Source organism: Apis florea, unplaced genomic scaffold (assembly GCF_048593485.1).
Source record: "Apis florea isolate Af1SG1 unplaced genomic scaffold, ASM4859348v1 contig_3184_pilon, whole genome shotgun sequence".
NCBI classification, from domain to species: domain Eukaryota; kingdom Metazoa; phylum Arthropoda; class Insecta; order Hymenoptera; family Apidae; genus Apis; species Apis florea.
Window position 1 is genome coordinate 564,689 of NW_028256717.1, and position 26,259 is coordinate 590,947.

A 26,259-nucleotide genomic window follows, 5' to 3' on the forward strand; every position below is an offset into this window, starting at 1 on the left:
ATTCGAGATTAGAATAACTCTGATATAACATGACTCTTTAAAATTCTAATTCTTTTATATTTTTCCGAAAAGTTCACGATCGTAGAAATTTGATCAAATTTCTACCATTGAATACCTTTAATTATATTATACATCCTGCAAAATCTCCACAACTAAAACATCACGAAATTCGAATCATCAACCTTCGAACGAAACCTGATAATATCCAAAATCGTTATTAAAGTCGTTAAACATCCCCTGAATATCGGCACAAAATCAAAAACATCCAATTCCATACCGAAACGCGAGCAAACGAGCAACAAAATTCTTGGGAATGGCGAACGCGTTCAAAGCGAACCGGATCCAATCCACGACCACGGTCAAACGGCACGTTTTCTCGTGGCCCAGCCTCGATTAATCATACCACGTCCAATTCCACAACAACTGACGTCAAACGATCGCGACTTGTCCACCTGGCGGGACAAGGAACGGCGATCGCATTGTTTTGATCGACCGGTATCCGGCACACGACCCGATTGCCGATCTATCCGGCTTTTGCGTCAACGCGTAACAGGGACACAGAGAGACAGAGACAGAGAGAGAAAGAGAGAGAGTTTTAAAGGACGGAGCCTAAGAACGCGCGCAACGCTTTCCCAACGATGAATCAGACCGGTTTCCGTTTCCCGGACAATCCAACCGATCCAACCGGCCGCCATTGTTCGCATCCGGCACGGAAATACGCGTGGATTTGCCGCGAGCGTGCGCCGGGGACGGCAATTAATATCGGTGAAATTGAAGAGCTCGGTGGCAAAGGGCATTTCTGCACGATTGATCATTTTTTCAATCGCGAGAAGAAAGGTTTTCAAAAGGGGTTTTCGACGGCTGGCTCGAAGTTTCGGCGGTTTGTAGAGAATATAACGCGTCGAGGGTAGAGAAGGGTGTGTGGGATTGAAAATTTAGAAAGGGATATAATTTGCGTTCCCCTCGAAATTATGTTCTATATTTTGGTTCATTTTTTATGAGAGATTTTATGGCACGATTTTCATTTTTGATTTTTAAAGATTTTAAAGATCGGGGTACGATTATGCATCATACCTGTTCATGCAGTCGTTCTTTCTTCATCGAATTCATTGTAATTTTCAATTTGAATACCGATTGGCAAGACGTACATACCTGAAACAAAAAGGAAATGAACTTATTAATTGCAATGATCATCATCGAACATCAAACACACGATTACAATTATAATTTTATTATGATACATAAATTATCCTTGAATAATGGTAGAAATTCTTTAAAAAAAGTAAGTGGTCACAGAAATTTTGCATCATCGATTGCTTAATGCATAACGCTATTACATTAATGCTTCCTGTTCTATCCTGTACAATTCGAAGGAATACCGCGAGATTGTAAATCTCATTGGACGATATTCGGTGTTCCGATATTACGTGTCTAATTAACATCTCACGGCTACGGTAATTGGCACGATCGAGTAGGATATATTTTATAAATAACAGGTTGTATCGTACTATTCACAGATATTTCTCCCTGCACAATATTTCAAACCACCATTATAATATCTAAACCCCATAATACAACTGCGACGTGAGAATATAATATATCCAGATCGAAAAAGATTTCGATTGAATTTGTAATATAAATAACACTTCGTAAAATGTTATTTCGAACAGAAAAATATGATTGAATTAAAATGTATTATTATATACTTTCGAAAGATAAACCATATCTTCCCATTTCCATAATTCACACGAGTTTAAATAATTCGAAAAATCGTTATTGTCATTAATTTTCACCTCTCCCCTATGCACCTAAATCCTCCTAAACTCTCTAAACCAATCGTTCGAGCGCGCAGCAAGGGAATTAATAGAAATTCAATATTTCGTCGCGTATCGACCCACCGTTCCCCCTCCGTTCGAACGCGGCCACGACAAACATCTCGGGAAATAAACCGCAGGAATTCCCATCTCCGTGCCCGCGATACACATTTTCCAGCCAGGGGAACCGCGACGCCTACCGCGTTTCGCCTCGGCCGGGCAATTTCCGCGCCGATATATCGAGGCTCGATCGTCGCGCCGAATCTTCGCCCCCTCCCCCCCTCGAGGATCAGGCAAGGAAGGAAATAGAGGAAGGAGAGAGGGGAAGGAGAGAAGGAAGGAAAGAGGGAGGCGTTTCGAACCGCGGCGGCGGTCTGGCCGCGAGCAATTACGTCTCGAAAAAGCAATCCCGCGTCGAGGCTCGGTGTAAATAGCGCGGCGAGTTATTAGAGCCCCGTCATTTCCGAACAATCGCGGCTCTCACGCTCCTTGCGCGGCGATTCGCGCTCGTACGTGGCCGCCTCGCCCGTTCACATCCTGCGATTCAACCCGCGTTCATTTCCTTCCCCCCTTTTTATCCCTCCTTGCTTCCTGATTCGACGGTGTTGAAGTTTTGTGTGGAGGGGCTTTGGATCTTTGGGTTAATTATTTGGAGAGAGGGAATGTTTGAATTGTGGAAAATATTGGACAAGTGAGTTAATTTAAGACTTGGAATCTAAATAATTGAATTTCTTTGATCAATGGGGGAATTTATGAAAATTTGTGGAAAGTTGTAGAGAGAGTTAATTCTTATGTTTCTATCTATTATTATGGGTTTAATTATTTGGTTCTCGATATTGCATGTGTAATATGTAGTTTGAAAAGTTGAGAGTTCTTGAGGAATTTTGGCAATGGATGAATTGAATAAAAACGAAATAAAATGTTACACAGCTATTGTGCAATTTTAAGAACACGTGAATTGATATTAAAAAAAAAAAAAAAACATAAACGCATTAAAAATTAGTGTTACGCGATTTAAAATAAGCTAAAACAAGAAATCTGTATGAAATAAACGAAACGTACGAAATATCAAAGTTAATAACGTGCTGTGCAAAAGCAACGACTGTAGCTTATTTTTAGTTTTTTGCATTATACGCATAACGACGAGTTGCACTTGTCAGGGAGATTACCTTTGGTGGAACGTATTTTAACTAGAAAAAAATTCGTGACAAAAAAATGTCACGATTTTTCACCGTCTGCCTGAACCTCTGTAAAAATTTGATAATTTGGATTTTAATCTCTGGAAAGATTTAAACGATGGTAAAACGTTATTACACTTATATCGTTAAAATATCCACGGATCAGAGAAAAACCACGGAAAAAAAAAAAAAAAATACAAAGTCATAAAGTGTATTTATTAAAAAACCTAGACAAAAATTATATTTTGCACAATGCCATAAATTACGCCAAAATTGAATTCTTTCAATTCCAAATTTTCCTCGAATCGAAAAGCATATTAAAAATATTCAAATTATTAATATTCACTCGTAACACAAATAAAATCTAACAATTCCAAATCCTCAAAAATCCACAAACTTTCTATCAAAATTCCAATAATTTTCTATGAAAGGGATCCTTTATCTAAGATAAAAAAAAAATAATATTTTCTTTCAAATTATATTCCTTTTATCGCTTTCCAAAGTTCCAAATTTTCCTTAAAAAAAAAAAGAAAAAAGAAAAAAAAAAAGATCCTAATCGTCGATACATTACGATTCCCATAAAATCGTTAAATCCGTTCATTAACTCTATTCTATCTCATGTCGATGCGGCTACACTCCGCTATTTCCGATAAGTGTAACTTCCTCTCCGATTCGGCCCGCCCCCAACCTCCGTTTCCGCCACGTCACGTGTTTCGTCGCAATTTCCGTTCCCATCTATCTCAGGTATTCCCAATTTTTCTCCGACTTGTCTCGTATTTCCTTCTGTCTGAAAATCCAATTTGATACGTCCAGTATCTAGAAATCCGATTTCACGCATTCGCCGGCTGCAACTAAACGTGCACGCCCCCCTTATTACGTGTCATTCGCAGTTCGAGGAACAAACGCGAATCAACCCCCCTTAAGAAGCGTTCGATCGCTTCGTGCACACCCTTATCCCTCCCGCGAGGAACACCCTCGATCGAGAAGAACATCGAGAATGAAGAGAGAGAGAGAGAGAGAGAGAGAGAGAGAGAGAGAGAGAATTTTTCCTCATTCGAATTTATCGTTTTCCGATCATGACGATCATCGCGTTCCTACATTTCCATCCGCGTGATCGACCCTTCCATGCCGATTATTCGATTCCATTCGATGTGGTGGGATCGGTATTGCTCTCTCGAAGGGAATAAATCGATGGGATCGAGGAATTTTAATTGTGTCGTCGATGATGGTGCGTTAAACGGAGAATATCGACGGATGGGGAAAATCGATGGGGGGAGGGAGCAAATGGTGTGACGCGTTTTAGAAGCGAAATTCTCGAATGTTGTGGTGGTTCTCGAGAGAGAAACTTTTTTTGTTTTTCTTTTCTTCGCATACGTTCTCCTTGTATCAAATTTTTATTACGCGGAGATATTAAATTTATCTAACGAGAAATCGAGAAGATAAAAATTGGGATCTCGCGTCGCTCATTTACGAGTTAACTCGAACGAGTATTTACAACTTTATATTTACGATTCCATTCCCGGATTCTCATCCTTCCTACCAATATGCCGATAAACCAAGCAATTTTCTCCGAACACCTCCATTTCCCGAGCGATAACCGGCAAATACCCAGACACACCGACCAACCCTGTGGACAAATAAGATAAAAAGCGAGGCCAACGCTTCGAAAACGCAAAACTCTAGCCATTGTCCGTCCTCCTCCTCCTCCTTCTTCGATCCTCTTCGCGCGCAATCAGAAAAATCTTCAATTCTTCTCGCCCCCGGAATTCCTGGCTTTCACCTCGTCGTCGAAACGAGGTAAACCTCCAATAACTCGGGGAGAAAAGAAAGAAAGATCTAGCGAGGGAAAGGAACAAGGTTCTCCTTTCCAGAGAGAGCGGAAAAAGGAAACAGATTCCCCTTGTTCTTATCTCGAATCCCTGTTCATACAGCTGTCCCTAACAACCCTCCTCCCCCTACAGCTACTGGTCTATCGAGCGAGAATACACCTCCTCCTCCCCCTGTCCTCCGTCGCGAGAAGGAATTGGCGAACGGTCGAAGGAGTGGAGTTGAAGCCGGGCGGATCGAAGTGGGGCGGCTGTCGTTTATCATATTGCCGCGATCGCTTTGAATCGCGTTTTCACGCGGCGTTGGCTGAGATTATTCAATCTGGCCCGGAATGCCCGGCTTTCGAGGAATTGAAAGCTTTTGGAAAGGCGAAACGAGACATCCGGCCCGTCAGATCCTCTATCGGAGATTCACGGAGTCAGAATGAAATCCGAATTTCGTAGAGGGAGAGGGGTAACGCGGACTCGATTCTTCTCACTCGTCTCTTTCTCTCGTTTCGAGAGAACTTTTGTTCTCTTTCACGCTTCCTCGACCGTGTTCGGTTCGTGAAATGGAATATTCTCGGATGTTTGGATTTCTCTTTTGATATTTTGGCTCGAGGTGATAGGTGTATACTTTTCCGAGAAAGTGGATAAATCATTTTTTCCATTATTTTTTTTTTGATAAAAAAACTCTCAAATCAGTAGTTTTTTGGGTATTTAAAAAAAAATCTCACTTATAACGAAATTGCTTGAAATTTAGAACCCTGTCTTTTTAGAATTAAGAATGCATTTGTTTGCTATGTTGAGTGAACAATTATTTATCTTCGAGCAAAAAAACTGTATAAGTATGATCTAATCGTTCATTAATTCGACGCTCAGAAATTACACGTTACTTGTCCTACAATCGTTCCCACGTATGTCGAATATTCAGAATGCTAACTAACGCTTCGTGAGAGAGAGTTTTTGCGAGAATAACAAATATGTTTTATTCCTTCTTTCGAGTGCAAGGTAGAAACAACGATAATTTACCAGTTTTCCTTCTCTTTTATTCTTCAGTCGCTATTTATTTGGTCGAGATTTCGCGAATTTATCTCTAGATCCCTTGTGCTCTTGGCTTGACGCATGCTTAGCTACGCGAAACTTTCTGCTGATGAATAAGAATTTTTTTTTCCCGAGTGTCATTTTGCGCGAAACGAGTTTATAATTACAGATTTCAAGACTTATCTATTTTCGTTGCGGAACGGTTGAATGGAGAAATGAAATATTGCTACATTCATGAATATCTCGTTCTTTTTACTGTCGATTTTCCCTAACCAGTTTCATCAAGCGTGTTAATTACCAGATATAACGACCAGATCACAGACTCATTAAGTTTGCTACTATTAACCACGGATATAAAACTAACCCTCACTCCGTAAACGGAGCTCATTCATCTTCTGTGTATATTTCTTATTTTATATGCATATTTATAATAATAACAAATTGTATTCAAATTGTTGTTTAAATTTCTTATCCTAATAGAAATCTTAATTTAAAACGCTCGAGGATGCTGTATAAATTTTATCGGATATTTTTACCTATTGAAAAACACTGACAAGAGCGAAACAGCCTCCATTTACGACTTTAGATCACCATAAAAGCGTTTATGGAGTAATGTTCACGATCACAATATAACGAAGCTTAATACTTTCTCCCCCCTCTCCCCTTTGAATAATAATTGAATAATAATAATAATTTTTTAGAAGAAAAGTCTAATATAATCCCTTTGAACGATCTATCTATCACTCGAATCAAAATTGCAACGCGTGGAAAACTGCCAACATTTCAAGGAATCAGAATCACCATTTTCAAGAAATGGAATCAAAGCAGAAGCATGCCGTGGCCGGTTATTTTATCATTTTCCTTCGCAACGCTCCGCCGATTCGCATTTCGTGCACAGGAACTTGGATCCCGATATAAAAATTCCGGGTTCGCGCATCCCGGCCAAGATAATCGGATTTTTCACACGTTCCTTTCGCGTGCGAGCGCGAATACGCCTGATAAGGCGAATGGAATAAAATAAAATTAGCTATTAATCACATTCCGCTGGAATACATCGTGCAGATTGCTCATCCACGTTTCATCCACGTACGAGTGAAAATAGGGGAGAGAGGGGAAAAAAAAAAAGGAAAAAGGAGGAAGAGGAGAATGGCCGTGCCACATTTTACGATTTATCCTCGCAATTTCAGTGCTGCGGCAATTACGAACAGGCATTTATAAATATTAGCGGGTGAACCTCGTGTCCCTGTATGCAGGTCATACAGGGGTTACGCGCTTTTTTCGCGGTGAAAAATCAACATTCGAGATATATACGGTCGTTTTAAGCGGATATACGCCGATTCGAGCGAGTCTCTACCCCTTGGACAGATTTTTCCCTATCGCGATGAACTATGGATTCGTGACGAATCGATGTTATCGTTCAGTTTCTTCCGCGTTCGAGAGAACGAAATTTTGTCGAGTTTCCCGATTTTTATCTCGTGTGATTTTTATGGTCCCGATAAATGGACTAGCGTTTCCGCGAATTTTTTCCTCTTTGAAAGAAATAACCGTGATAGCTTGGGTTTTGATGTATCTAATCTGATCAATAATTTTAAATAATAAATCTTCAATATTTTTTTTATTAAGAAACTTAAATCTCACTACTTTAAAAAAAGAAAAATGTTGGTGTATCCATCTTGATACTTTTAATTTTGATGCAGTGTATGTGTCTGCTTAATGATTATAATTCTACTTAAAATTGGTGAATTTATAATCTTATAATGAAAGTTTATATTTATATATATTAATCTTTATATTTTGTGAATGTTTTTTCAACTACAGAAATTTTAATATTCTTGTTTTCAAATTTATTTGCTAATTATAATAATAATAATGAAGGATATGTGAAAGAATAATGCAGAAATTTGAAGCAATTTTAATATTAAACCTAATCTTAATGTATATTAAAATCTAAGCTTATTTTACACATAATTTAGTTCTCAAATATCAGCATTAAATGATTTACATTGAATAAAATCAGGTAACTATATGTCGCGGTGCAGTTAATTTTATTCCAAGAGAAAAATTTTATTCCAAAATACTTAATATCAGATTTATATAGTCATAATGTTCCATGAATACAAATAATAAGATAAATAAGAATAAAAATTATTAGAAAATTAGAAAATTTTCTGTTTGAAAATTAGAATCTCAAACTATATGACTAAATATACTTTGGGATGATGGATGCTAGAAATATATGCATATAATGTAAATGTATGATATATGTGCATGAAAGAGATTCAAAGATGCAATAAAATCAAGCTAATATTTTAGTTTTAGCTAAATTTTATTTAAAATTTCAAAGTATTAAATGAACAATAAACAAAAGAATTTAAAAATAATAGATAAAAGAATTATGAAAAAAGAATTATCAAAAAAATCGTACAAGCAAAATGACAAAGAATTAGAATTTCTGTTCTATCTCATAAGTTAATATAACTTAAGCTGATTTAGATAAATTAATCTACTTTATCTATCTCATACTCCTGTACTTTCTATCTTTAGAATTTTTATATAAAGAATTCTTTTAAAGAAGTTTCTTTATTAAAAGTTTTATTGCTTTTAAATGCATAATTGTAATTATATTAAATCATTATTAATTTATTCTCTTATGCTTTCTATCTTTATTATATAATAAAAGTACTATATAGTAAAAAACTTTAACAATTTAATCATTCCTTTAATTCATATTTAGAATTCCAGTTGCTTAGTTTCATTTGTCTAAATTAATGAATGTACATAATATGTATTTATCAATGTTTATTTATCAATTTAGAAAAATTAACTTTAGGTTAACAAAAATGAAACATAAAAACAAGCTTCATGGAAATAAATATCTTTAAATTTAATGCTCAAAGCATTTCAAATTATGTAACACTTACCTTATATCTGCATTGTTCAAATATGATGCGGTGCTGGATCATTGCATCCAATCTTAAACCAACGCCAATTTTGTTTATAAATATGTTCATTTCCATCGTAATTCTTCAACATTTTCAATTCAAAACACATTATTCAGTCTTGAAATTAACCGGTTGTACCAATCTTGTATAAATATCGCGTTTTATCGCGTCCAAAAAACAAATTTCGATCAAATGCACACTATTCAATCGCAGTTTCACTTCTACCACAAAATTTTATTAATATTCACGGTTCAAACAATCTTTTTCACTAAAATCACTTCAAATTAACAATTTGCGTATAATTTTATATATCCTCACATGACGCCATATTGGTTTCAAGGGAAAATGCGCGGGAAACGTCCTATAATCACATGACTTTCGGGAAACTTCGGCAATGTTCGTCATTGTTCGGAAAAGCTGCGCATGCTCGTTAAGATTCGAAATTAATTGCGTATGCGTATTCGGAAACGCAATAGTGAATAATTTTTCTCTCGTGTCTATGCAAATCATAGTACTCGTGCAACAAAGTGTTCGAAAGTAATTCGCCAATAAGAATAACAACTCGGAATGGTGAATATCGAAAACACGCCATCGGCGAGCGTCCCGCAATTTGCATTTCTGATACGGCCGCGATATACCACGCGATATAACCGGTAAAAAAAAGAGAGATGAGAAATTGGAAACGGTTACACTCCTGACGTCCCTTCCTGCCCCTGTGTAATATTTTACAATGCCTCGCCGGGGACAAGGTGTTCGAAGTCTATGCACGTTCGTGGTAGAGAGAAGAAAAAGAAAAAAGAATAGTTTGGTTTTAAATGAGAACAGTGCCTTCTTTCGATCGTGCAGTCTTAGCTTACGTTCATTTGCAGTGAAGTGTATGTATTCTAAAAATGATTTCCATTTATCTGTTGACACACCAGCTATGCGGAAAATGGATATCAGGTATGAAATATGGAAATTGATTTCTCTCTTAGAAAATAAGGAATCTTGAGGTTATAAAGTTTTAGATAATAAGTTCTACTTAAATATTATTATACTCTTCTAAAAGAAACTTGTTTTTCATCGATTTAACAGTGAATTATAAAGAAGATAAATTAGTTAGATAGTTAGGTTATGTTAGATTAAAAATTGGTTTTTCTTTAACAAAATAAGGAATCTTTGGGTTAAAAAATAAACGAATGGTAAATTTTATGAAAATATTATTAAATTCTCATTCTTTTTCAAGTTCTTTTAAATTTCTTATTGAATTATCAGCAAAATATAAAAGAAAAAGAATATTCTCAAATGTTGCGGTGTTTCTTCTTAATACTTTTTAAGACTTTATTTTTAACAGAAACCTCGTTTCTTATTATTTAACCTCTCCTTCACTGCTACATTATTACTCGATCCGAATATGACCTTTTCGAGGCACAATAAACGGATTTTTCATACTTTTCGTAGCTTTCGTAGCATTCTTAGTAGCTCGCGGTCGGCCAATTTTCACAGAATGCATTTCGGCCTCGTTCGAGCGAAATTTTTCGTGCATACATTCCTCGAATATGAGGCGCGAGAACGAGGAAAAAATGGCTGGCAAGCCACGTCATTTTAGACTCGTGAACGATATGAAATGTGTAACGACTTTCACGAGTCCGCGTCCTAAACACGTTCGTCGTTCAACTTGTTTTGTTTGTTCGCGATGAGGAAAAATTTTTTTAACTTAAAACTGTGATAAAGTGGAATCTTGAGTATTTTTAACGTGTGACAGAATGAAATATAGAATATTAGCATACATTAGCATACAGAGACATATGGGAGAATTTTAATTTTAATTTTAATTTTTGCTTAAAATTTAAAATTTAAAAGAATATTTATATTAATTGTTAGATTTCTATTAACATGTTTGGTTAAGGATTAAAATTATTCTTCAAACTTATAATTTTATAATAATTAATTCCACAAACGTTTATTTATGCAAAATTTAAATATATGAAAATCTACATATTTCACCTATATATATACAAAAAAAAACGCATTATGATATTTATGGAATAAAGTAAATCTCTATTTAAGCTTCATTCGTGTTTATAAAAATTTGATTTTGAAATTCTCAATCTAGCAACAGTATATATCAAAATATATCAAAATATAGCAAAACCGTTGAAACATTCATCGAAAAAGCTATTTATCGAAGCTTCTTGTAAAAGAAAGTAGTAAAAGTAAAGCATAAATCCCACGTACAAATAACCATTACCCGATAATTCATAGGGCAACAATGCCACATTTTCTTCGACTTTTAAAGTGTCCTAAACTTCCAGCAGCGCGAAACGCGACGGAAAAAGCCCATCGTTTCACAGAACCGTCGGCGACAAAAATTGGAAGAGTCTACGATGTGCTTATGCTAAAGTACCTTTACTGGCACGAAGCCAAACACCGGTGGCGACGATTGTTTTTGCATCGAAGAAATCGATTCTCGCCTCGAACATTCGTACGACCGCGAAAACTGCACCCATGCCACCATGTGTCATCGTTCCAATCACCGTTGGCCCTTTGAATTGGGAACCATTTCAAAGAACAAAGGCGTGGAATCGTTTAGTGTCATCGTGAAATTGGAAATGGAAGAGGGGGAGGGAGGCGAAGCGAAATTTCTCGAGCGAAATAACTTCCTCGATTTTAATATAGATCGAATGTTTATCACAATGACAATTTCGTCCAATAAATTCATTTTTCTAAGATATTTGATATTGATCGAGATGTGTAAATGATATGACATATTGTTATATTATTACTCTCGATTTAGATTTGAATCGGGTTAATTAATTTTGATTTTAAAAGAAAATCTTGAATAGAGATTTCATTCCTATTTAAAATATTTTGGATCAATGATCTTTAATTTCAATCGTTATCACGATTATACATATATAATATACATATGTAAAGAATTTTTTTCTTCTAATTTATACAGGATTTAAGAAAGAAATAAGAAATAATAACGATAACATATATTAAAGACTAACGAGTAAGGAATGTTGACTTGATTTAAAAACGCGATCTTATAATAAGATCGCATCGATGCCATGCTTTATCTCGTTTATCCTGAATGTTCCTCATTACAATCTCTAAACGTCGATACTTTTACTGTACTCCCGATGAACAAGTTTCCATGGTTATATATATATATGACTTGACATGCAGTCGTTAGAGGAAAAGAACGCTAATGATCATAACGAACCGACAAAAATAATAACGACTATAGTTATGTCTGTCAGAATGAATCGAATATTTCTTCCATTCTTCTCTAAAAGCACAAATAATCCATTATTCTTGCAATAAGATCCAATAAATTACCCAATAAATATCCTTCGAACATTTAAAATAATTAAAATCATCCCTCCATAACTCACAACGAACACGAAACTAAATAACCATAAAAGCTTTTCGAGGCATCATAATTCCAAATGATGTAGAAAAAAAAAAAGAAAAAGAAATCAACAAAAATATAATGCATCACAAACTCTTTGATCATCGTCCATCACGATCCTATCCCATTTCCAACTTCCCCCATAGAATCATACGTTATAAATACCCATAGAATCATGCTTTTAATCTCCCATGATGAATTAATCCGCAGAAACGCAGGAGAGAAAAAGAAAAAAAGAAGAAGAGAAAGGAAAACACGGGGAAAACTCGAAAGCGGAGGGAAAAACGCGACCCAACCCTCCCTTCTCGCATTCATCGCGCAAGAAATCATTTCGCGGGATAAGTAACAAAGCGGGATAACGAACGGCGTGTAAACATGGCGCGTGGAACATTTTTAATCGCGTTTAATTAAATAACCCGTGCGTGGGACTCGATCGAACTCCGGCTTCGATGCGAAAGTCTAATGGAACGAGAGAAACCGGGGCTGACAGCAAACATTACCAGACATTTACATTTCAATGGGGAAAACCTCCTTTAATTCCCCGACCCTGTGTGTATGCGTGAAAGTTTGCAGAAAGCCAACTCACGTATCCCCTTCAATACAAATAATGCGTCGATGTCGATACACCTTACGCGGAATTAACATCGAAACGGCCGCGCTGCACCGCAAACGATCGAAGTTTGCAAACGACACTTGGGCCCAGGGATCTGTGCAAACAATGCAAAGCGTAGCGACGACGCCGGTCAACACCTTCGGTATCGATGGGGCCGGCCACGTATGCCGGCCCATGGCCAACGATAAACACCAAAGGCGCTTGTTATAATACGTTGGAACAATGCCGTAAATATTGTGCAACCCCTTCTCTCCCCTCCTCCTCCAAATGGGATCGCCGATTTCGTGCACGGTTGTTGCCATAGGGTGTTCCGCGAATTGCATATCGGGATTTGTGACGAGGTGTTTGATTTGTCGCCGGTATACGTGGAATTCGTGGAAAATGGGGCATTTGTTTCATGCATATGCGATACATTTTACAAGTATTGTAGGATGGTGTGTTATATATTATTGAAGTATAGAATTGAAGCGCGGAATTGCATATCCTATGTTAGATATTTCACGTATGGATAGAGGTAAATTTGTCGTGATTTGTTTAATTTTTTTTTATTTATTTATTTATTTATGGAAATATCGAGATCGAAATTGAAGATTCGTAGAACTTTGTCGATTATTGGAAAGATGCTTCGTCAAATTTATCATCGTTCGGTAAATCATATCTCGAACGTAACTTGAGAACTTTCGTTGCAAATTTCTGCGGATTATAGTACATCTTCATATTCCATTCATTCCGTTGAAGAAGGGAATTCGAATGGATTTAAATCGATTCAAATGAGTCAAAATCCAGCCTGCCTTGTATTAGTCTACATTAACGAAATTTCCGAATTGCTCGGCGGTTTCCTCGACTTTCCAACTCCTCGCTTTCATCGTCCTCCTTATTGCATATGCATACCTTTTTCTCCGGATAAAATCATCTAATTAAAGAACGAGAATAATTCAACGAGAAGAATAACTCTAACTTTCTTAATTTCTTCCTTCGAGTCTTGAAATATTCACAGCTATGATAAATTTTCATTGATCGATTCTTTGTAAATTATAAACTGTCCAGTATTTATTCTCTTATCGATAAGATTAATAAAACTAATCTTTCTCTTTTAAAATTCATCTTCAAAAAATTCTTCGCAATAGTTTACTCGTTTTTCGAATCCTCAACTTCTTGGGACACCCCGTAGAAATCGTGTAAGATTTCGCCCGAACAATGCGCCACTAAATACACACGTTAATACATATACACGTGAAAGCATGTTCCCTCCCCTCTACTCGTGTTAATACACCTCGCGCCGACGAAGAAGCCCCTCGAGCTTAAACTTTTATTTCGCGCCCCTCTTAGATTAGCACGATGTCGTTTACAGTGACGACAGATGGCGGCCGAGCGATCCTGTAACTCTCCACCTTCATTGTGAATCTCGAAAAGGAGGGAGAGATTCAAAATTCTCGAGAAGAGGGTTGAGGACGCGCAATTAACTGGTCGTTAACCGGGATGTTTCTCGCAGAATGGCTCGATGGTAGGAGGATTCGTGTATTTGCTGATAAATTAGTTTTGATACGTTTGTCGTTAATGAAGAGTAACGCAGAGAAATTTTTTTTTTATCGTGGAAAAATATTTTTTCAAGTGGAAAAAATTGGTACACGGTACTTCGTGTTTGTTAGATACGCCTCGTTGCAATGTTAATCCATCCAATGTTAATGGAAAGTGATGTAGAAAAATCTATGGTATCGTGGAAAATTTTTATCAAAGGGATTTTTCAAATATTCCTTTTTTCTTTTACATATATTTTTCCTAATTTTATCACACGCGTCTAAAACGTCTGCTGTTTTTACGTTATTTAATTCAATATTTCTGCAAGTCAATTTCATGCGTTAACGGTAATCAATTTCCGTAAAATTAAAATTATTCGTTCAAAACGAAATGCAGAATATTAATAATATTTAAACATCGATCCCCTCCCTTGTAAAATTTAATTGAAATCCAAACACAATAAAATATCAATTCATGAAATATGTGATACCTCTCCAATATATCAATTCACAAAGACAACAAGAAATATAGAAAATCCGTATCGTCAAGCCACTTGGAAAAAATTTATCCGCATATCGAAGCCGAGACACGGCCATCCAGCAGTTCGATAAACAACTAAGAAAAGAAAAAGAAGAAGAAGAAGTTCTCTTTTGGATCTAGCCTCGATCCACCCGCGCATTTGACTCCTGTCTGAATGGAAAATCGTGTACCGCGCGGCGACAGAAACCAGGAGAGAGAAAGAGAGAGAGAGAGAGAGGAAGGAAGGCGAGGAAATTCAGCGGATGGAGATTCCCGTGTCCTCGGGCTGCTCGGATACATATATGGGCGCAGGTTGCATCTGGCGCCCCATAGAAGCCCCCTCGAGCAAGGATTCAGGGGTTCCGGATGACTTGGGGCTTGCTAAGGCGTCTTCCGCGTTCCCCGCAACGTCCTCCTTCCGGCTGGTTAACTATTGGCCGGAAATACGACGAAGACGCTTGGCACGGACGAGCTCGAGACCGGAAAACCGCCATGCTCCACTTCTTCTTACTTTCTTCCGCTCACGATTTATCGCCCTTCTTTATTAATAATTTATCTCTTCCCCTCGAATATTATATCCTTTTTTTACGATCGAGGGAATTTATGCCTCGAAACGTGACGTTTCTTTGTGCGATCGTGCAATACGGCGTTTTTAATACGAAGGAGAATTTCTTTCACAGAGACATGTTTCACTTTGCCTGGAAATTTTTCTTATAATAAATAAGATAATAGAGATTTTGTTGAGATAAGAATACAGATTGGAATTGAAAAAATGTGCCATTTCCATTGGAACGGAAGGAATGCGCGCAGAGAGAAATCGAAGTTTACATAAGTTAATTTAGTTTATGGTTGAGGATGGTGAAGATTCAGTTTGGTTTTTAAAGTAGTTGCTTAGTAGGTGATGAAGAGGATTTACCGAGAAAAGATACGATGCTTCTGATGGTAATTAATTCTTGTCTCGTGGAATTTGGTAAATTAAACTTGTCTGATCAGTTAAGATTAGTGTTGGATTTGAAGAATTCCAATGAATGCAGAAGTATGCAAGAATTTGGATAGAGTGCACAAGTTTCGTGAAAATAAATTAAATTCATAATGAAGAAGGGGTTGGTACAGCTTATAGAGAGAGTTCCTTCTCTGTTGTTAATTATTTAAAGTTAGACTTATGAGACAGTAATTTATAATGTTCGAAATTCATTCGCGAATTACGAATTGAAATTAAAATTCTAAATGAAAATATAAAAATAAGTTGATCGCTAACTCAATTTTCTTATATAATTAATTAATTCCTAACGTTCTTCGTGAAATATTTTAATAATTGAAATATTCAAAATAAAATAATTTTTTATGCATATGCTAGCGTACTAATTATCATCTTAATAAACATGTATTTCACAAGTAATGTTTTGCATTTAATACCGGTTTAACGTGGATCGTGCGAGTCAGAGGAACTTATTTGGGCTGATTTGTGTACTGGCATGAAGTAGTTGAATTAGTCGGACTATGTGAATTCATTTGGCTAGAGCAGTCAAACTGCGGCCAAGTTTATTTGCCTGGAGCAACTAGAAGGTTAACCTACAGAATCCCTGAAGCACTCGTTGACCCAGCTTCTATATCTATTTTTTTATACAAATTATTTTGCACAATTTTCACGAATTTCATATTGTTCAATTATGCGTTGTCGCAAAATATTTTTAATCATTTAACAAAAGCTAGTTTTTAGATCTCTCTATTTTGTCGAAATAATTTCATTGTTCAAAAACAGAAAATTTGTTTTCAGAGGTAGATATATAAAAAGAATATTGCAAAAAAAAAAAAAATAATTTTTCTCTCAAGGAAAAAAAAATATTTTCACATTTGAGAATTTCTTCATTTTTTTCAGAACGAATTTTTCTATCGTTTCGAAAAATAATTCATTTTCGTGGAGATATTATTTTACAAATTATTTTGTTTCGAATCATTGGCAACAAATAATTCACCAATCCAATAGGCATGTTATATTGTTAACTTTTAAATTACAAGAGTGGAAAAAAAAATTATTATTTTCTAAAAATATGAAATTTGATCTGTGCACGTTTTAATATACTAAAATTATGACGCCTGCTACATATGTATATGAAACACGACCCTTTATCGCTTCGGTATTCATATTGGAGAAAATTGAAGCGCATTTTAATCATAACCACAACAAAAATGAGCTGTTTAATGGTCGTTTAATGCGAACGACACGTAATCAGGGACCGTTCAATTTTCCAAAAACGTGTCGATAGAATCTCACGGTTTGGCGCGAGCACAACATTAACGTCTCCTCCACATCGTGCTGCAGGTAATTAACTACCAATCAACTAATACGACCTCGAAAATATGACCCATTTCCAAATAGGATTGAAATCACATTGATACGACCGATATTTTTTTATTGAGCATTAAAATGTGATATAATGTAAAAAGAAATACCATCTTTTAATTTAATATCATGAAGAATGATCCAGAATGAGTTTTTTAATTAATTAGGGGCTTTTAATAAAATGATTTTCAAAATTGATTTTAAATTAATTATTGCAAAGTTATTTAATATGATATATTATAATGATAAATTACATTTATTACAAAATATATGGTGTACTCATTTAATGATCCTTAATAAGTTATAGGTTTATAATCAAATTATATTTTCAAATTAATTTTAAATTAATTAGCTTTTAATTATTTTTACGACGAATTAAATTAATCCGCCTGAATTGTTAAAAATATTTTATTCTAACTTATTTTTAAGGATAATTTAATTAATCATCGATTAATCATTTTTTATTCCAAATTATTTTATAATCAACTATCTCAACAATTTCTGCAACGATAAAGTTTCAAATCTATTTCGAAAAAAAAAAAAATTCCAAAAATGAAACAGAACGTGTAAACTATTTCCAGCTTCGCAATATTCCACAATTTCTATACAATTCAGTCAATCATCGAGCATTTCCAGCATTCGAATTTCCATATCATAGCAACTTCCGATTCAAAATTTATTTCAAAAAAATTCCTAAAACGCACAATTTTGCGGTAATTCTTAAATAATATTTCATACTTGGAAAAATAGTTCAAGTCATCAAGACCACTAAAATCCCCATTCATTCGAACTATCCGGGATTAATTATCCGCTAGATTGTCTCTGATTGCACGAGAATCATCGTGAAAGCTGGAAATTACCATGGTACAAACACGACATTCTCTCCTTTGCCACCTCGATGCATCAGCATTCCCATCCCACGTTGTGTTTCGTCCAAGAAACTCGACGACCCTTTTCCACCCTCGTGAAAGGGACGTCGCGATTTTGAGCTGTTTGCACCTTCGATTGATTGCGTTACGAGGAGGTAAAGTGGAGGAGAATCTTTTTCAATTTCACTTTTATTCCAAACTGGAATCGACACGGTTAGTTGCCTCGTGTTGGATAGAAGTAAACGAGACTCGTTGCCGATTTCCTGTATGAAAGAGGGTTGAAATGTAATCTAATATTGATTTTGCTTGAAATTGAAGAATGATTTTGTAATTAATTTCTTCTATTGTTCTATTGTTGTATCATGAAGGATGTAAAAATATATTTTTGGATTCCGTGGATTTTTATGAAGGAAGAAGTTGAATTCGGTGATTTTTGTAAATTTTATAATTTTTTTTTTTAATTTGTGTTTATTATCGAAAGAATTGTCGATTTTATAATTTGATGAGTTTGAAGAGAAAAGAAGTTGTTAGAGGATTGTAGAGTTTTCTAAAAACAGAAACAAGAATGAAGTTGTATTATACTTTTACCCAATTTTAAGATTGTTTTTTTTTTTTTTTTGAATTTACATTAATGGAATTTATTATGAAGAGGATAGAGGATAGTAAATTGGGGTTGATTTCTTGAAGTTTATGTTCGTATTTACAACTTGACATTCGTTTCATTTTACGAATTTTATCATCGTCGAGAATCATTTTTATCGTTCTTTGTTTTCTGCAGTTTATACGAGTATTTACCTGTATTCTTTTTGTTTTCTTTTATTATTATGAAACATTGGACAGTAAAACGACGAGTAATAAAGGTCGATGAATCCTTATATCGTGTAACACAAAAATTCGTGAGCTTTTATAATTTTCGAGTTTTGTTTCTTTTCACGAACATCGGAAAATTTGTTGTTACATGTTGTTAACATTTATTTCCATTTTACTTGATCGATTGTAAAATATTTAACCATGAGTTAGATAACGATAGATAAACAAAGGACGTCTTTTCTTTGATAAAATTAATATTCGAGCTCAGTTCCATTTTATTCGAATTTCGCAAAGTTTTAAGATTCAAAGTATTTATCATAGTTCTCTGTGTGAATCTCTTTCATTATTATTACTTTACCATTCATTGTTTAATTGTTACAAGAAATTCGACCAATATCTTATCATCATCATACCTTTTCTATCAACCCAATTTTTTCATGCTCAATATTTATTCAATCATTAAAAAAAAAAAGAAAACATTACACGATGAGATATTAAAAAATATTTTTAATTTTATCTATATTTATTCTCGATAATAACACAAAGTTCCATTGCAATTGAGAGACATTGTAATTTCTTCTTTTCTTTCTTTTTTTTTTTTCTTTTTTCATTAATTTTCGCCATTTTATCACCACGACGTCCCCAATGTCCGTCACATCCTCGGTAAAATATTCGTGCTATTTCCCTAAGCTGTTCAAAAGGATTTGAGATTTTAAACAGAGAGGGGGGGAAACTCGTCCTTCAGCCTTTCTAACTATTCGAACTTCCTATTTCGTTACGTTTTTTTTTTTTACCGGCCGACGTAGCTTTTATTGGCTTTTATTTAATATTTCCTATTTCCCCGGGATCCCGCGCAAGAGTTTATGGCGAAGGGCTTTAAACTGAAGGATATGAGGGAAATAGAATAAAGTTTGAAAACGCTTTAAATTGCCGCGGAAACACGTCGAAATCCTTTCCCGCCGTTACTTTCTCCGCGAGAGCCGCATTCGCGGAAGTTTTTACGGTTTCTTATTTAACATTTATTACACTTATTGCACCCCCTAACAAGACGCTGTCGTTATTTTCAGTTGTGAAAAGCGATTTAAACCGAAGAAGAGATTTAAATCGAAGGATTTTTTGCCTTCTTTTTAATTTCTTTTCGTTGTTTCCTCTTTTATTCAGCAGTTTTCGAGGGTAGTTGTGCAATCTTCGACAGTTTGATTTTTTATTATTATATCGAATCCTTCGTAGGATAAAATTGTTTAAAACTGGATTTATCGTTCCATGTTGCTCTATCTTTTATAAGTTATCACCAATCTTAAGAGATTTACTGTTTCTTTTTTTTTAAATTAAATAGATATTTCGAATAATAATAAAAAAGAATAAGAAACATCTCGAGGAATTTTTAAAAATTCCCATTTCAACTCAGACGTCTGGTTATTTGATCATCGAGTTTAATTATCGTGGATAATAAAACAAATATTTCTTCCTCGGAGGAATGTTAAGTACAAATTTAAACACGAAGAGGGACGATTTTATTTTGCCAAGATCCCGATCTTGTTTCGCGAAGGTGACTACGTGACTACAACACGGGGATAAGACTTAAGGGTTTAGAACAAGGGATTAAGAATAGCGAAAAGACTTTCTCGTCCGTACGAGTAATCTAGGAGGGGAAAAAATAGCGATTTAAACGGATACACGGTACTTGGAACGGGCACAAAGCCCTCTTTCCGTGGGCTTTTAAATTATTAATTGCGAAGAGGGGGAGAGGAGATATATTAATGAAAAAAGAAATTCGGGGAAATTGGTTGAGAAATTAAATTTTTCATCCTAATTCTTAATCTCACGCATTGCAGTTTTTCAAGATTCGTAGAAACGCGTGAATTCAATATATATATATAAAATATATAATTGAACGATGGAAAATAAAATTTTCGAAAGAATTTTATAGAGAAATTGGTCGACGATAAATTTTCTTCCCTCCGTAACCATTTTTATATCATTTGTGGTATTCGTGAACGCAATAAAAAAGAGATTTATTGGCAGTAAATAATCGGAATACAGGAGAGATACAATTATTCAAAATGATAAACAAAGATGAATTATTAACGCCGGTGAAAATTTCGAAAGAATTCAAAGGAAAATTAAAATGTAAAATTTCTTCGAAATATCATATTAACAGAAAAAAATCCGACGAATATTCGCTGACAATTAAAATATTATCATTAAAATATCCCCTTCGATCGAGGCAATAATTCCCTGATACTTTTCAATAACAATATTTCTCGGATTTCATGGAAATTTCATGGAAACGACGTTACACTCTAAATCGTGGAAATCGGTATTATCTCGAACTCGGTTTTCTTCCTTCTCCATTCGAATTTAACTTGCCATGTAAATTTCGACGTTTAAAGCGAACAATGTACTCACGCTCGGTTTAATTGCGTATCGAGAAACAGCGGTTTACGGAAGGGGAAATTCTTTCTTTCTTTCTTTTTTCTCTTTCTCTCTCTCTCTCTCTCTCTCTTTTCTATGCAAAACGCGTCCTCTTGCGCGTGCGAACAGATAAGGTAAAAATATCATCGTGGATGGCTCGTCAAAGACCTGTCGGGGACAAAAGCTGACAAAAGAATATTTGATCGTACTCGCTTGTTTCCTCCATACGATATTTTTGTTGGAATTTACCTTGGCTACCAGATGGATGCGTCGTGTATATTATTGTTTGCGTGGGTGACGACGTTTCAAAAAAACGTCGCTGGATCAATAACCATATTCGATCGACGATATGAAATGATACACGTTGGTTCTTTTCATTTTAAAATTTACACGCTCGTCGTAGATCTAAAATATACGAGATACAGATATTTAGATAACAGGATTGGAAAATTCTCCGATAAGTGACACGTATTTCCAAGTGGATAATCGTTTAATCGACGTGAAAGGACGTAAAAGTTCGTAAAAAAAAAAAAAAAAAAAAAGAAAAGAAAAGAAAAAAAAGAAAGGAAAGATGGGAAAAAAAACATCGAGAATCAAAGGATGGAGCGGGGAGGAGGGGGCTTCTGTCATTTTCCAGAAGAGAGGAGCGGGGTAAATGGGACGAGACGATCGCGTGAAGATTGATTAACAAGGCAAAAGCAAGCCTCGTTTAACTTCTTCCATTGGCCTTTTGTCACGCGTTTGCTCTGTCAAATGGAAACTCCTCGTCTGCGCCTCTCGAGCGTTCTCAGGTGTGTTGCACCGATCCGAGTCCATTGAATCACCTCGTCATCGCCCGACACTGACACACACAGGTATGCGTTTCATCCCTCTACGTGTCCTCCCCTGGTCATCACCTGTGACGATCGTTTCGTTGTTCGCGCGTGTGGCTGTGTGTGATCCGCCGCAATTCAACCGCGAGTAGTTAAGTTGCGGTTGATAAAGGATCTCGGTTTCAGGGATTTAATGCGAATTGAAGGAATTCTTTCAGGACAGAGATGAGCAGGCTTGATTACGATCGAATTGGTATGCGACATTGTCTCTACAGAAAATTAAATGACATCTTTTTTTTTTAGATATACAGGTTTAATTTCGTCGGATTGTTTATTTATTTATTTATAATTATAATTACACGTTCGTGGAATTATGTTAAATAATTTGACGATAGATTATTTTTTTTTTTTGAATGTTCAATTGGTTGATCAATTTTAATTTCGATTCGATTTCGCGTTGGATCGTGATTTCGCCACGATTCCAATCGTTTACAAAAAACGTTGATTATGGTAATATCTAATATACGTGAGATATCGATTATTCGAAACGGCGTCTGGCTACTTGCACGGTTACAGGGGAATTAATTCACCGGGATTCGATAGGATGTATTCAAGCTCGCGGGCAGAAATTATTACCTTCTCTAATTTTGTGTGAATAGGAAACAACACAACGGTTAATTAAACGAGCGAGAAGGGACTCGGTGCGCTTTAAAATATTCGTGAAATATTATATCGTAATAAAAGAATTTATATACGGTTGAAATATACAAAAAAATTATTTTCATGCTATAACAAAATCATCTGACTATTTGTTTGCTATTAAATGTTATCTGTTCATCAAGCCAGTTTGATCGAATTTTCTTAAGAACACTGTGACTTTTCATTGAAAAAACTGAAAAAACTGGCTGTGAAATTGGTGTATTCTGATCATAGATATTTATAACACGACTGTCGATATCTGATACGATAATGAAATGTGAAATAAATAACGAAAAGAAAAAGAAGGTAAGAGAGACGCGAATAATTTTCGTAGCCAGGAATATAATTCTTGCTGGTCGATTTACATTTTTAACGTTAGAATTAATAAACACGATATATATACGTTATAAATTATATATATACGAAATTAGCACGTGTATCCTTATATATCAATGCTCGACAAAATAATATCGATGAAATTTAATTAATGGAAAATGAAGGATCTCTCATAAAAATGTATGAAATTAATAGCAAACATTCAGGGTTGATGTAGTATCTATACGCGCAGGTTTGAATTGTCGTGTGCGGCTCGTTCTGCACGTGTGAGCGATTATGCAAAACGATTTGCTCGCTCGCTGCTTGTTTCACAAGATCCTCCACTCGGCGATATTTCATTTGCGAATAAATTTTCGACAAACGAATCGCCATTTCCGTATCCGTCTTCGTTAGCCTCATCGAGATAAATTTCATTTGCCGTTTTTCATTCTATAAACTCGATATTGTTTCTCCTATAATAAAAAATTGGAACTTTGATCGTTTCGATTTTGAAAATTTAATCTTTTTTAATTAACGAAATGATCAGTGACGAGCGCAATTTCAACTTTTTCGTGCACATTTATGCGAATTTAATTCCTGATAAAAATTAAAAATTACCGTATTTTTCCTGTGAATCAGTTTATCAGTTATCAACAATTTGATTTTCAAATCGAACGAAAATAAATACAAAATCGTACGATATTTTTGTCCGACTACGTGTCCACAGGCGCGTATTTATCGAGTCAACTTTCTTCTCAAAATCACGTGACAAATACGAGTAACGTCGTCCAAATCTGGAAACATCGATAAATGTAGATTGATTGCGTGAAATAGATTCCAGTCTCGGCTGGAATGTGAAATTTGAAACGTATAGGAACAGGATTAACAAAAGAACACATTGCGTTCCTGCAAACCGCGCGAATAAACAAAAACTCCATCCACTCTTTCACTACCACCATCCTTTCGATTTTGTATTCTTCCTTTTGTCTTGCTCTCTCTCTCTCTCTCTCTCTCTCTCTCTCTCGTTGCTTTTTCAATGGTTTTTACAATATTTTTCCAAGGTTTTCGAAATTTACGTGGAATTTCAATTTTCGAGATGCTCCACGATTCCATCCCTCTTCTGGCTGGAAATTTTTAAAAATTTGGTTATTCAATTATTCTGCTATTTATCTCTTTAAGGGATTTTGGATTTTTTTTTTCTTCTTACATCGAATTTAATTACCTTGCACATCTTAAAAGAATATTTTCATTCACTCTTTTTCTTGTCATCAGTGATGATCATTCTGCAAACCCTATTAATTTTATATGATTATTAGAATTATTTTAATTACTTATTTCTGGCTGCTCATAATTTACCTATTACATCTCGAGTTCTTTCCATGATATTACATTTATTATAAGGAAATTTTATAATCCAATCGAGAATCGAATATATTCGAAATTATTTAACTGAAAAGATAATCATTATCATTACTTTTTATTGATTACGAAGCAAACAAAAGCAGCAAACTATCTGCTTAAATCTGTGAACTCGTCGATCCTCGCTTAATTCGATTAGTGCGAATAAAAAGTAGCCCTCGAAGAAAGGCCACAATCGTAGACATCGCAGTCGATTCGACGAAACCGGCATCATCGTTTGCCTTCCCCTCCACCTGTTCTCTAATTTCACCGAAATAGAATGCACCTCTCTGTCGAAATGGGATCGAGGAGGATCCCTCGTTCAGGAAATCAAATTCCTCCACAACGCCACAAACCTTTAACAATTTTCCGAGACTCTCGGGGATCCGTCCTCGAAAATGCTGCGAAAGAAGGATAATTTGAAATTAAGAAGGATCGAGAACTTGAGAGCGTTGCACCTGCTTAACGTTAATTTAAACTTCTTCAATTACGATCCACCGATGGCATCGAGAAGGGTGATGCGATTAAAAGAGAAAATAATCAAGAATTCGTAAGGAAGAAACTCCTCCCTTAAAACTCCCTTAAAATTATTTGTTCGTCCAGTGATTTCTCGTTGTAACAAGATGCATCTATATACACAGCGTGTCGCGAAAAGAATTGTATTATTCAATTTATTCCCATTATTAGCGAGAATTATTATTTAGTAGCCATTCAAAATAAAACGATGAAATGAATCCCTCTCCTCTCCGAATAAAACACATTATTCGCTAAAGAAGGACACTCTTAATACGAACGAAATAAAAAGGAATGATAAATCAAGAGAGAAGTCGGGGAAGAAAGTTCACCGCTAAAAAGTTAATACGATCTTTGGGAGGAGGGGGGAGTGGTCGTAGCGTGACAAGTGAGTGGAGGGGTCGTAAATCGGCGAAGAAGGCCGAGTCGTAAACCGGTGGAAGACAACACGTGGATCGAGTGTTCTTTCGCTAGGAATCGCAGAAACGTGGCGATCGTAAGGGCGGGTGTTTTCACCCTTTTATGCCTCGCCCCTTTTGTTCGAGTCACTCCGTGGAATAAATTAACCCTTGCAGAAGGATACAAAGTTGGAGAGGAATTCGTTGGCCTTTCCAAGTTTTCGAGAAAAATCTCGAGCACGATTTATGACCGTTTTATTCGCCTGCCTGTCGAACGAACTGTAAAATGTCTAAAATGCGCTCGAGCCTTGATTTCTCGTTGGAAAAGGATCGAGGAAAGTTGACGAGATTGGAAGAGTTATTTTTTGTAACGAAATTTTGAAAGATTGCTCGAAGGAGTTTTGTCAAGTGTGTGTGACATTTCTTTTGTTCGTTATTTAATATTGTTTAGTTTAGTTCAATGTGATTAATTATTCTGATAATTAATTTATTCTGTCCACAGTGAATGAATGAGTTAATAAATTTCTGCTATTCCCTGCAACATCTTAATCATCGATAATTTTTCGAGAGAAACGTAACGATTTCTGCGTGTCATTACAGAATTGAATTTGTCGATTATAATTCTTCTCTCCTATTACCAACGTACCGAACACTGTTATTACTCATTGTCAGAAATATAACGATAACAATGTTAGAAAGAACAACAGGATATCAATCCACTAATGTCGCGAGAAAACATTTCCAGCCAAATTACTTCACGATATTGAAAAAGACAATAAACGATGAAATGGTACTGTTTCTAGAATAAACTTAGAAGAGTTCCCCCAAGTTTGTATTTCTATTTTTATTCACTTCT

General features: G+C 35.5%; 1 protein-coding gene and 1 long non-coding RNA gene across 3 annotated transcripts in view; one reads left to right on the forward strand and one right to left on the reverse strand.

Annotated features, from left to right (window-relative positions):
* The window catches only part of sns (sticks and stones), a 352,986-nt gene that overhangs the window by 147,123 nt on the left and 179,604 nt on the right, over window positions 1-26,259 (reverse strand). The window lies entirely within an intron of this gene.
* LOC147657318 (uncharacterized) overlaps window positions 9,513-26,259 on the forward strand; it is a 188,037-nt gene continuing 171,290 nt past the window's right edge. The window contains exon 1 of the long non-coding RNA XR_015292651.1: window positions 9,513-9,725. This is a non-coding gene — a long non-coding RNA (uncharacterized LOC147657318). The remainder of the gene's footprint in view (window positions 9,726-26,259) is intronic.